This window comes from Dryobates pubescens, chromosome 13 (assembly GCF_014839835.1).
Source record: "Dryobates pubescens isolate bDryPub1 chromosome 13, bDryPub1.pri, whole genome shotgun sequence".
In the NCBI taxonomy this organism is placed as follows: domain Eukaryota; kingdom Metazoa; phylum Chordata; class Aves; order Piciformes; family Picidae; genus Dryobates; species Dryobates pubescens.
This window is the reverse complement of record NC_071624.1, coordinates 11930516-11943678: the sequence shown is the minus strand read 5'-3', so window position 1 is coordinate 11943678 and position 13163 is coordinate 11930516.

The window sequence follows — 13163 nt, the reverse complement described above, 5'->3', positions numbered from 1 at the left end:
TTAAATTAGCATGTTGGCTTTCTCAAGCATGGCTTTTCCCTTCAGGAGCTGTGCCCAGTGGTGCTGGGGTGCTGCAGCAGCCCTTGGGGCACAGTGCCCTGGCAAGGCTCCCTGCAGCTCCCATAGAGTGCCAGCATTCCTGCAACTGGCATAGATCATCTCCAAATTTTCATCAGCACAGGATGAGCTCAGGCTTTTGCTACTCTCTGGACAGGGCTTGGTAAGATGAGTTCTTCTGGAACAAGGAAGTAAAATGACCATCCACCACTCTGGTGGGCTTGTGCAGCAGAAGGAGGTGATACAATATGCTCTGCATCCATCCACATAATAGAAAGGACAATCATGGCCAGACCAAATAACCCTCCCAATTCCTGCTCTCACCAGGAGCTGCAGGAAAGGTGGCAGTGAGCGTGGTTCCACAGCTGCTCCCTTGTACCTGCACAGGGCTAGGACCACAGCTACACAGCAAGGGAGTTTCTGGGACAGGTTTCTGTGGCAGGGAGTGCTGCAGTGAGGTGCTGCTTGCAGGTGGCAGGTGGCTGCAGCAGGGCTGCTCAGATGACTGTGCTGTATGGACAAAACTGCCCTGGGAGATGCACCCAGCCATGCACCCCCTGCTTTCAACCACTCTAGGGACCAAGGGCATCAACCTGCATCAAAATCAGGGTCTTGAGTGATTTTACCGTCAGCCAAGGCCAGTCCTCCTCAGGTATCCAAGGAGACTTGCTATGCAGCACAGAGGGGCAGGACAGGTTGCAGCCTGTGTCTCATGCCCAGCACTGAGGGGATGTATCTGTCCTGAAGGATATGACAGTGCCATCTCTAGCCACATGGGCAGAGTCTGTCCCACACAAGCCCCTAAAACCTCCCCATGGCAAAGGTAGAAGAGAACAGGGAGAGGACTGAGGCAGTTGCCAGCCAGAGGCCATATCAACATTCATGTCAGCTGACACCATCTTCCTTGAGAAGTATGATGGAAAAGGCACACTGGGGGAGAGAGGAGGGAGTGCTGGAGGAGGTCCCTGCAGGGTGCTCTCTCTGTGGTGTCACCCTGTCCAGGATATAAGCGCCATGGTGGGAACCATGGTGTGGTGGAGATGGGATGAGATTGGGTGGGATGTAATATGATAGGACAGGGTGCAGTGGGTGGGGTGGGATGGATGTGATGCATGAATTTGGCTAGTGCAGGATGGCATGAGATGGAATGGCACATGAGATGATGGATGGAATGAGATGGCATGGCATGGCATGGGATGGCATGGCATGGGATGGCATGGGATTGAAAGCAATGAGACAGCGATGGATGAGACAGGTAAACCAGACTGCCGGTGGTGGGACACAGAGGGGCTTACACGTCCTTCAACACACGCACACACCAGCAGCCTCGAGCACTCACTCGCACCGGGTACAGTCCGGGACAGGCCGGACGGAGTCCGCGGGCAGGCCGTGCGGCCCCTTTAAGAGCACAGTTCCGCGGGCGACCGCTGGGTGGGGCGCGTTCCTCGCCCTGCACCGCCCGCGCTGGGGCGGGGCCACCAGGGGCGCGCCGGGCAGCGCCCGCCCCCTTCAATTCATCTTTCCGCCGAGGCTCCGCCCCACTGCCCACCACCGCCCAATGGGCGCCGCGCTCGCCGTCGCCAGGGGCGCTGGGTTGCCAGGGGCGGGCTGATTGGCGGGCGGGCTCCGCCCCGCGCGGCTCAGCGGCGGCAGCGGCGGCGGCGGCGCCAGAGCGCGAGCGTGGCGCGGCGGCGAGAGGAGCCGCGCGTGGCGCCGAGCTCGGGACTGCCCGGCGGGGCCGCCCGCACCGCCCCCCGCCATGGCCGCCGCCCGCCCGGGGGTCCCCCCGCCGCCGCCGCCGCTGCTTCCCCTCCTGCTGCTCCTGCTGCTCCCCGGCGGCCGCCGCGCTCTGGAGGGTAAGTACCGCGCGGGCGTACGCGCCCGCCGCAGCGGGGCCCGGGAGACCGCGGACGCACACCTCCAGGGTGCCCCCAGCCCACTGGGCCTCGTTAGTGTCCGCTCTCGGGTCGGCTCGTCACGTCGAGGACGCCCGGCAATCTCCGCCGCCGCAGCGCGCCCCAGCCTCGCTCCCAGCGCTAAGCTGCCCTCAGTAGGTTTCAGAGTCAACGCCCGGTGGAACCGAGCCCGGCACGGCCGAGGCGCGGCGGCCGCGGCCGGTGACTGCTGGCAGCGGTAGAAGGGAGCGGCACCTCGTTGCATACTCGGTTCACGTTCCGAGGCTTTTCGCCACGACCGAGAGATCTGGAAAATTAATATTTCTTTCAGTGGAAGCTCGCGGCGTGCCAGAATTGGTGGGGCCGCCGGAGGAGTGTCTGTGTGCCGTGTCCGGCTCCATCCCTTCCCCGGCGGGACTCGCCGCGCCCGCCGCCTTAACCCCCGAGGCTCCAGCGTGGGACCGCCGGGGCGAGCGGCCGCGACCATCCCGAGCGGTGCCGTGCTCCGCGGAGGCTGGGCGGGGGGGAGAAAGCGGGGAAGCGGGCAGCCCCCCCATGCTCCAGTGGAGTTGGGGAAAGAAAGACGGTTAATTGTTGTCGTCCCCTCGGGAGGATAAATCTCGATCCGCCAGTCCTCCCCGGCTTTAAACGAGAAAACCGGCTCCTGGCCCTGACGGGGAACCGGCGGGTCCCTGGGCGGGTCGCACCGGGGAAGAGGAGGGGACCCGGGTGGGTTTTTGTCTCGGCACAAAGAGTTCGCGGCTTCGGCGGGGAGTGCCGGGGGCGGCGACGCTCCGGTGTCCGGTAACCGAATCCGCTGCCGGAGTGGTAAGAGGAGGCTGTGGATAAAAAGGGCCTGTCGGTGCCTCCTTCTGGGCAGGGGAGACTTTCGAGTGCTCGGAGGCAGTTTTGTGCTTGGGCAGCCAGTGCCGTTGCCCCGCGGTGCGGGCTTGGGGCTGCGGCACCGAGCGGGTGACCGTGGACAGGAGCAGATCGCCGCCTTGGTTTTTGTGGGGGAACACGTTTCCTCCGGCTTTGGGCAGGGCTTTGTAGAAAGTTTGGGGGGGGTGCTTGTTGTCTGTGCTTCTTTTCATCCTCTCGTCCTGCGATTTTCTTTTTTTACTTTAAAGAAGGGTGGGGGGCGGATTTAAAATTTAAAAATCATTCTTCATTATATGCCATAGGAAACGGAGCCGTGGGCCTGCTGGTTCCGTGAGCTCCGGGTTTAAGCGGGAGCCTTGCAGCAGGAGGGGCATGGGAGAAGCCTGTCTGCGCCCAGCCCTTTCGGGACAGCGGCGTCCGAGCATCCACCCGGTGATTGCTTCGCCGGGTAAAGCCCTCCCTGTTGGAGAGGTGCGGAGAGATGAAGCTGTAGGCAGGGAGCCTGCGGACAGTCCGTCGCAACCCGCTTCCTACCAGCGGTTTGGGACCGAGAAATGGGGATGCCGGCTAGCTTGGGGACCGGCAGCACCGGCGTATGTTATTTAGGGACTGTCTTACTGGTCCCAGGGGAAGTACGAAGGCCCCTAGCCTCTCCCCTGCCATCGTCCGGGGCTGAAGCAGTGTGAAGAGCCGGATGGAGACAACATAAACAGCTCCTGCTGTGGAGTCGCTGGGTTTTCTCAGCTTCCCGAGCGTGCAGAGGGGTCAAGGGCCGAGCATGCTGCCCGAGGAGGTCAGGGCCCAGCTGGGTGCCAGCCCTGTAGGACTGCTTTGGGCAGGCTGGCGGCCGCCCAGCATTTTGGGGGCTGGCCCCGATTCCCCTGGGATTTTATTTTTTTGTTTTTCTTTCCCCTTCACTCCTGTCTGGGCTGGAGGGAAAGTTGCAGCTGGGCCGGGAGAGGTTTCTGCCTTGCCCAGCCTTAGGAAGCTGTGGCTCGCATCGGGGTCAGCCAGCAACCGCGCTTCTGCTGCGCTGGGCATTTGTGACTGCTCACAGTGCTGCTTCCTGATGGGGACCGGCGCGTTCGAGCGGTTACTGTAAATCTAGCATGCACGTTCATTCAAATATTTTAGTGCTGATCATAAATCTGGCATGGCCATAAATCTGCACACGCGTCCTGCAGACAACAACAACGAGTGGTCCCTGGACCCAGCCGCCTTGCCATCTCCTCTGAGGGGACAACAGACTGGGCTCACGTCGGGTGGCCAGCTAGGAGGGCAGAGGACTTTGGGACTGGCCAGCACTGCCCCTTCCTTGGGGGATGGCAGGGAGTTGAGTTTCTTTACGAGGCCTCACGGGGGTGGAGGGGAAAAGCCATGCTCAGCAGCAGCTCAGTGAGGGCTTTGTGCTGCCGAGGAGAAAATGGTTTCTTTCCAGATCCTGTAAGTGCGCTGGGTCTGTTTGAAGTCACAATGTGTTTTTCTTCTCCGGTTCAGCAGTCCCCAGGCCGACTGCAGAAGGAATGCTCTATCCGGGGGCAACAGCGGGTCCTTTCTCCAGCACAGGAGTTGGAGCTGGGGAGTTTGTCCCTATGGGACTGTGGGAGCAGAGGCCGTGTGGGGAACAGACACGGTTAAATAACGTGGGGAGCGTGTTGCATTCAAGGCCCTTGTCAACTGTCCGGAGATAAAACCCTAGGCTTCAAAACACCCTGACCCGAGGGAGTGTGGACAGCCACAGGCTCCATCTTCCCGTTGCCGCAGGGGGCAGGTGGGCTGGGAGCAGGACCAGGACCTGCTTTCCCAGGGAGCCTTCCTCCCAGGCAGTGTGCCCTGAGCAGCCTCTCTGGGAGCCCAACTCTGCTTAAAGTTGGGGTTTCCCACAAGCTCCTCCACAAAACCCCACACAGAGGCACTGCATTGCTATGAGTAGCCCTGAGCCGACGCAGGCTCTAGTGAAACACCCAAACTCCTCCTCAGCAGGAAGATTTCTAGGAGGGATTTTCCACACATGGGGTCTGCCCACTAGCAGCTCCTAGACCCCAGCCAGGCATTATGCAGGTGGCCACACTTCTCTTGGTACCAGCAAACCCTTGCTTAATTGACCCCTGTACTGGAACTGTCAGGTATTTTCTTGGCAGGGAGATTTGCTTTCTGTTTAATTACTTTTCACTGAAATGGTATTTTTCTCAGCAAGGTGATGGGTGGAAGTTAGCCCTGCTGGTTTTATTGATGCTTAGGGTAGAGCTGCAAAGGAAATCGGGTCGTGGGGCTCCGCAGTGCTCGCTGGATTCATTAAATCTCCTGTTCCTTGCTAAAAGCTCTGCTTGAGGAAACCCGCCCCGTCCCTGCTCCCGAGGCGGGGAGGAGAAGGGTTTTCCTTTGTGTCAAGCAGAGCATGCGGAGAGCCAGGGAGAAGGAAAACTTGCAGCAATGGGGTCCATTTGCAGCCCTGTGTTTCTTCTCCAGTGTCCAGTGAGGCTTCAGCTGCGGTGCCATGCCCGGCCAGGCCTTTCAATGGGAATAGCGGCCTTTGGTTTTTAAGGAATGAACCGAAACTCCTTGTTTTGTTGTGATGACTTAGTGCAAGAGATATTTGGGGAAACCAGTTTGTTGCATTTTCTTTCCGTGAGCCGTTTGCTGCTACCACTGGAGCAGAGGAGCTTGGGGTTTAATTAAAACAGCCCGAGCAATCTGAATCACAGACTTGCATGTTTTTAAAATTGTAGCTGTTCCTGTTGTGCTGAGTCAAACTGGTTTGTCGGGATTAAGCGTCTCCGCCTGGGAGCCGTGCTGGGGGAAGGGTGTCAGGGCCGCCTTGGAGTCAGCATCCCCGGTCTTGGCTGGCAGAGGTGGCAGGGTAGATACCAGCCTCCCCCCAAGGAGAACCCTGAGAAAGGGGGACTGTCCCTATGGGCTCCACTGGATGTGGTGGCTGCCATTGCCCCAAGCTAGCCTGGGGTTGAAGCCATAACAACCTTGGCTTTGCTTCTTAAAGAGGCATGCTCTCGAGTGAAGTGTTTGGGGATGACAGGGATGGGGCTGTTCCCCCAGAGCAAGGAAGCTCCTTGCAGGAAGCTGGGCACAGCCCCGTGCCCCCAGGGACAGGCTGCCATCTTGAAGGCCAGGCAGTCTTTTGCAATGGCACTCCCACCTGACTGGGATGGTCCCGTTTGAATTCATGTTTGGGTTTTTTGCTGCGCTTTTTGTTGTTGTTGCTCAAAACCCAGTCCTGTGCTCAGGCTGGGGTGGGGCTGGTGGTGGAGCACAGGCTGTTCCTTGGCGGAGCTGCGGCTCGTGCGCATGCTGTGGGGAGCCCAACAGGAGCCATTTTGTAGGGCAGCCTGCCCACAGAGAGCCAGCCTTGGCACTCTTGGCAAGGCCTTCTCCTCCTGCACTTGGGCTTCATTATTGCCCACCCTCAGCACAGTGATGGAGGCCTTGTGGGATCAAGCTCGGGAGCAGTGCTGCATCCTCTTCCTGCAGGGCCATCGCATCCAGAGGGGCTGCAGCCTTTCCCTGGTGCTCACATTCTCCTCAGCACAGCTGAGTCCTCCAGCCCATGCTCCCTGAGGCAGGAGGGAGCAAGCTCAGTGCCAGCTTCGCATGGCTGCCCCTCTGAAGAGGAAAGGAGCCATCTTGGGAAGAGGCACAGCCGCGGGGCTGAACACAGGCCCCATGGTCACTTTCTGGGCGTGTGCCAGTGCGTGCCGATCAGGGATCCTGGTCTGGGACAGAGGGAGAGATTGCTGCAGGGGTCTCTTTATTTTATTTTTTCCATCGCTAGGCTCGCCTGGCGTTTCTCACGCATGTGGCAGGAGCTGTTGACAAACACCTGTTTCCCAGCCCCTTCCCCAGGAATGCCCTAGAGGCCCTGCAGGGGCTGTGGTGCTGGAGCAGGGGGACAGCAGGGACACCCCCTCCCTGGATCTTCTCCAAGGGCTTTCCTGCCCAGTGGCAGCTGCAGGGGGATTTGGGCCTCCCTGTTCCTCCCAGAGGTGTGACTGTTATGTCAAAACCCATCCCCGTCCCAGGGAAGAGCCGCCAATCATCCCTCCACGACCAGTCCTGCTTGTCCCTTGGGTGCTGAGCTGCCTGCCTAGGGAGGACTGAGGTTCGGGAGAGACCCCGCGGGGAGGGGGCTGCTCGGCGGGCGCGCACGCACACGCGGCGCGCGATCCAAGGCCCTTTTTTTATTAATGAGAAAAATGTGCAGGGCTTGAACGATCGCCAGGAACAGATTTATTCTAGTTCCCCAGAAATTAAACTGAAATGAAGGAGCGAGTCAGCCCGGCCCGGCACCCCCTCCTGACTCTGTGCTTGTTTTAACTCTGGAAGAATCTGACTTTGGGGGTGGGGGAGGCAGGGAAGGGGGGGGGAGGGCATATTTGGGTTTAAGCAGTTCCAGATGGGCTCGATGCTTGAGGAGAGCCGAGGAAGCGAGTGGAGAGCAGCATGGAGATTTGGGTAACTGCCCCAGGCAGGAGAGAGGAGGGAGACCTTGGCAGAAACTCCCGCTCCGTGCTGCCGGGATGGGATGGAGCTTGGCAGCTGAGCCACCCCGTCTGTGGGGCGAACTTTTGGATGTGCAGCGACTAACCTTTTTTGGGGAGGAGGTGGGTTTTTTTAAATATCATTACTCCTTCCCTGGGCTTTTTCCAAAAGTACAACCTGGAAAAAAATAGTGGATCTGGATGAGGGGATAGGGGCCTTTTGGATTTCAGCCTGCTGCAGACAGTTGTCCTATAGAGACAGGCCTGCAGCACCAACCCCATTCTCTTCCTTCCTCTGGGGACTTCAGGGCTGTCTGCTCACCTGCGCCAGCTCAGCTCAACCTGGTGACCATGTCAGGACACCTGCCCCATGAAGCCATGGCTACAGGGCGGCGATGAGGCCACAGAGGGAGGTGGCAGGAGCGTCCCTGTCATAACATGGCCTGAAAACAAAGGCAGCTTTGCGGGCTGATTTGCTGCCTACGTCCTGGTTGATGGCATTTGTGGCCTGAACAGGTCTGTCATCTTCTGATCAGATGAGTTATTTCTGTGGCAGTGCAGGGTGGCTGTGTGGCCATTCCTCCTAGGGATAGCAACCTATAAATTTTTCCTTTCTGCTGGCCATAGAGATCCTGCCTGACCAGTGCAGCGGATCATGCTGTCCCTATGGTAGGAAACTGCAGTGGGCAGCTCCTTCCCCTGGGCCATACACAGGCATGCCTGTCCCATTTGGGCAGCAGTCATTTTAAAGCCATCAGGGTATCTGGCAGTAGGCAGGGCTAAGCAGCTGTCCGTGGGGTCTGCCCATTCCTCTTGCGCACAGCCTGGCAGAGCAAAAGGTCTTTTACCCTCTGGGCAAGCTAAAGCAGAGAGTACTGGGGTGCATCTACCACGTGGGCAGGGATGGCAGTGCTTCCCTGGCTGAGCTGACCCTGGTGTGGTACACCAGGCTCTGACATCCGAAATCCCCGTGGTATTAATAGAACAGTAATTGCAGTGCAGGGCTGGACTTGGGCAGCTGGCTCGTGGCCTCTCCTGGCGTCAGTGCTGCCTTTCTGCAGGACCAGGGCCTGGCAGCGGAACCTGGCAGGGCTTGGGCAGTGGGCTGCACGTGTCCTTGGCTTGCGATTACAGGTTAAGACCCTGCTGCTCTGCAAAAACTCCAGGCTCCAAGTACCTTGTTTTGGAGGAGAGTGCATGCAGAGTGGGTGCTGAAGCCCAGCTTGGCACGGCCTTGCTCACAAAACAGCAGAAATCTGCATTCCAGGAATCCTCTTACTGGGTCCTGACTCAACCCAGTGTGTGACCAGGAGGAAACAAACACACATCCCTCCCTGCATCCCAGGCGCTGCCACTTGATCTGCTTTCTGTAGAGCTGGCACCTGTCCTGTCTCACATGCTTCAGTCTGTCTCACGGCCATCAAGAAACAGCTCCTGGCAAGGAGCACGCGGCCGGAAAACCCTCTTCAGCCAGTTAGCACAATGGGGCAGAGATGGACAGAGGGAGTGCACTTGTCCCCTTCTGTCTTGTGTGCCAGGCAGCTCCTACTCATCCAGCAGCTGGATCTGGCCCATCCAGAAGGTGCAGGGCATTGGGGCCTGTGAGGAAGATGCAACTGGCTGATGGATTGGAGCCACAGGACCGTCTTCCCTCATGAGGTTATTATACCTTGGCGCAGGTGTGGGATTATTAAATGGAGGATGCGTTCTAAGAGCATCCTTGGAATTAGCATCTTGGGCTCTGCTGTGATCTTACCATGCTGCCAGCATGACCAGGACTGGCAATGGTGGTGGTGGGGCTAGAACCACCAATGGTGACAGGAATGGTAGTGCTGCTTGTCCTTGGCCAAGATTTCTGGGGCAGGGACTGTCTACCCTTGTGTGTGCGTGTGTGGTGTGTACAAAGGGGCCCTAATCTCAGTTGGGGCCTCTGGGCCCTGCCATAATGCAGAAATAATGAGTCTATTATTAAGTGCCCACAGTACTTCTTCACTCTGGTGGCTCGCCTCCAGCAGCAGGCAGAACCTGCCCCGCTTGAAGTGGATGTGTCATCATTTGCCTCAGCAAATCTGATCCCCTTTGATGATGGGCCAAACGCCCTTGGCATGAAGGGCCACAGCTGTGATACAGGCCCCAGTTTTTTGTTGGTTGGTTTGTTGTGTTTTTTTTTTCCCTTCTTCCCCTCCTTTCTTCCCTTTGTTCCCAGTTCGTTGGCAAGTTGGCTTGCCCCAGACCTGGGGCAAGCACACATTGGTGAGCATGGGCAGTCCAAACTTCTGCGTCCCCCTGGAGAGGGACAGAGTGGGAGGTCAGCTCCCAGGCAGTCCCATGTTTTTTACCTCAGTGCTGGGGAGCAGCAGGCGCCCTGCTCAGCGTGAGGACAGGTTCCCAGCGTGGGCGGTGATAGGGAGCACTCCAGCCCTTCCCTTGGGCTGAACCACACTGCCTGGCCTGCCTGGCCTGACAGCTGGGAAGGGTGAGGCTGGGATCCTGCACAGCCCCCTGGCCTTGCACCGGATGCTTGGGCAGCCAAGCATGCAGGAGGGGTCCCCGGGAGAGACGGGATTCCCGGGGGAGGATGAGTGCGCGTGGGCTGTGCAGCATGTCGGCAGCGCTGCCAAGCCCAGTCCCTGCAGAGGGAGCTGGCAGACAGCGTCTGCCAGCACCTTTGCCAGCCTCCCAAACCTAGTGCCTGGCACTTCATGGGTGCTGGCCTGGTCCTCTCTGGGTGATGCCTTCCTCCCTGGCTGCAGTCTTTGTCACTGCACTCGTTTCTCAGTCGCATCAGCAAGAGCCTCCCCTCCCCAAAATGCAACTCCAGCATAAGAGGCTGCTGAGCACCAAAACCTCCCAGCACGCAGTCTCTCAGGCACACAACGGCTCCGAAGCTGCTGTTTGTCGGATGCTCCATCCACAGAGTACATGCTCTGCCTTGGACTGAGCAGGACAGCTGTGTTTTCCCCTTACAAGTGCGTGGAGTTCCCCAGCCTCACAGTAGGACTGCTCCATGCCCTTGTGGACAAGGTTTAGCTGGGGAAGGATCAGAAGAGCAAAGACCCTCCAGGAGGAGGAGGGATCTGAGTATGCTGCACACTGCAGGAAAATGCATAGCGGGGTCTCCTAGACCTGACGTGTGCACAGGGCGCTCTGTGTGGCTCAGCTTTTGTGTACACAAAACGCTCATCAGCGGGAAAAGTGCAACCTCAGGTTCTCTCCCACAGGCAGCTCTTTGTTCCCAGATAAAGGACTTTACACCAAAGGCCCTTTGTGCCACTGCTCAGAACGGTGTTGGGATTAATTGTACCGATAGGTGTTTGAATGGGGAGCGTGCAAGGCCACTTGCCTCTCCCGTATTTATCTTCAAAACCAAGGAGGAAATGAAAATACACAGGGAGATGCCCCTTTTGGTGGCTTTTTGACTAGCAGGCAGCCACCGAGATTGACAGTGCATCCCTAAACAAACTGCCTTTCCTTCCAGAGAAGCATGGTACAGTGGTGAGGGGGAGAGGCATCCAGCCCCACTGCAGACAGCCACCACAGTGGAAGCCAAGCCATGTCCTGGGGCAAATGGCTCAGCCATCGGTGCTGTCTGCAGAAGCCTGGCATGGGGCAAGTGGCCTCACCGTATGACCAGGCTAGACCACTCACCCCACTCCAGGCTTCTGCAGACATGGTGTCGTGGTCTGCGTGGCTTCCAGAGAGCACAAACACGTTGAAGAACAGGTTCCTCTGTTTGTGGTGAGGCTGCGTGGGTGTCTTTACTAACTTTCCTCCCTTGCCTTCTTCAGGATGCTCTGGACTTGAGTGAGCTGCCTTCTTGTTAGGGCAAGGAGCTGGTATCCTACCTTGCCATCACATCCTGATAAAAGCTGGCAGTCCTTGTGTTCAAAGGCAAGAGTGTTCAAACCAGAGCTGGTTGGTGGAGATGACTGAGTCTTCCCCAGCGGCTTCATCTTGAAAGAATTTTGATTTCCCCCTCCTTCCTTTTTCTGGCTCAGCCATTGCTGCTGTGCGCGTCTGCCGCTCAGCAGCGCGAGACGGGCTCTCTGGGCCTCTTGGAGGGGGAGTTCAAACGTTTTTGCTGGCCTCAGACTGTGCACACTGCATTCCTGAGCCCCTGCATGGGGAGTGAGAGGTCCCTGGCTCCACATGGATCCTCATCAGGGCTTCAAACACCCATCAAACTGCTGAAGACTCAGTGACGGGAGGACTGCAGGCAAGGGTCCTCTGGTCTTCGCAGCTCAGGGTGCACCTCAGAGGAGGTTTTTGCAGGGCAGAGAGAAGGCAGACAGAACAATGCTCACAGCCTTGTCTGAGGCTCTTTCCCTGCCCAGGGATCCCACTTAGCCATGAAAATCTTGCTTTCATGGGGGATTGGCCATGGCCTGCTGTGCTCACTGGATGTATTGAGGCTGCTGCTTCATCCCTTGTCTTTGCCCATGACCAGCTGAAGGTAAGGAGAGGACAACTCCCCAGTACTGCAGCAAATGATAAAGCAAGTGGCAGGGTGGCTTCCCCAGGCTGGTGAAATTGGGAGCCCATTTCCCATTGACTAATAGGACCAGGTTATTGCTGTGGCAGATGAGATTGAGGTGGCTTTGATTCACTGCTTGGCCAGTCCTGATGCTATTCGTGTCCCTCTGAAGCACCTGCAAACCTGACCTGAGAAACTTCCAGTGCCACCTCCAAGTTCACCTCTGGTACTCTGCACAGGAGGGAGGGAACAGCTGTCCGGTCCTGAACCACTGGAAATCAGTGCTTGCCCATCTCCCCCTCCCAGGACGCTAGCACGTGCCCTTTCATGAGTGGCTAGTGGTTAGCATGCTCTGGTGTTTGCTGGAGAAAGGACACAGGTTTTGTGCCAGGCTGACATGAGAGCTCTGTGGCAGCTCTAAGAGCAGAGAGCAGTTCCCTGCCTCTGCCGCAGCTGGCTCAGCTCAGCATGCTGCTTGGGACCATGCAGCACAGCAGCCTTTGGAGCCAGGGAGCTCCACTGACCCTCACTGACCCTCACTCCTTGGCTGCAGGAAACCCCTACTACCCTCCACACTCAGCCCATTTCCTTTAGCTGAGTCGCTCAGTAATTTTATTATTTCCCCTCCCCACGTTCTCTGTGTGGTTTACATGGCTCTTGCGCCAGCAGCCAGCTTGGCTCTGTCAGTTTTTTGGCCCTCCTCTGCCAGTCAGATGGCAGATGCCTGCAGCGAGCCTCCTGTCCGAACCACATCTCTGCCCCAGGCCAGCACTCATGAAGCAGGGTGCTGCCAGAGGGGACAGCTGCCCACGTGCCTTGTCCTGGAGCCAGTCCAACATGGCAAAGGCTGTCTGCGTGGGGCCTGCTGGTGTTCCGGGGAGTTCCTTCACACCCTAGGCAGATCTGGTTGGGTCCAGCTTGGCTCTGCTGTGGGACTGCTGTACTGTCCTGCTCGCAGGCACACCCTGCCAATCAGATCCCCATCTCTGTGGCCTGACTCACCGCTGCGGCTGCTCATCCACACAGGGCACCCCTTCCCCACTCCTCTCACTGTGTTAGGCCCTCCTGTGGAAGCACCCACCCAGCTGCCTATGCCAGGACCAGGGCCCTTTGCTGGCCAGACCTATGTGGGGTCTACGGGTTGGGACTTGGCAGCTCGGCGTGCTGTCAGCGCTGAGAACGCGCTTGGCTCTGCTCTGCCGCCAGCGCAGCGTGCCTGGGCCCTTAGCTGCATCACTGTGCCCTTATTAGGGCAGCTGGTGTGCCGAGCCTGTCCCTTGGAGAGGTATGAGCTGCCCTGCTCCACAACCTGCTCCCCCCATAGCCTGGTGCTCGCTGCCTTCCCTGAGAGGCACCCCCATG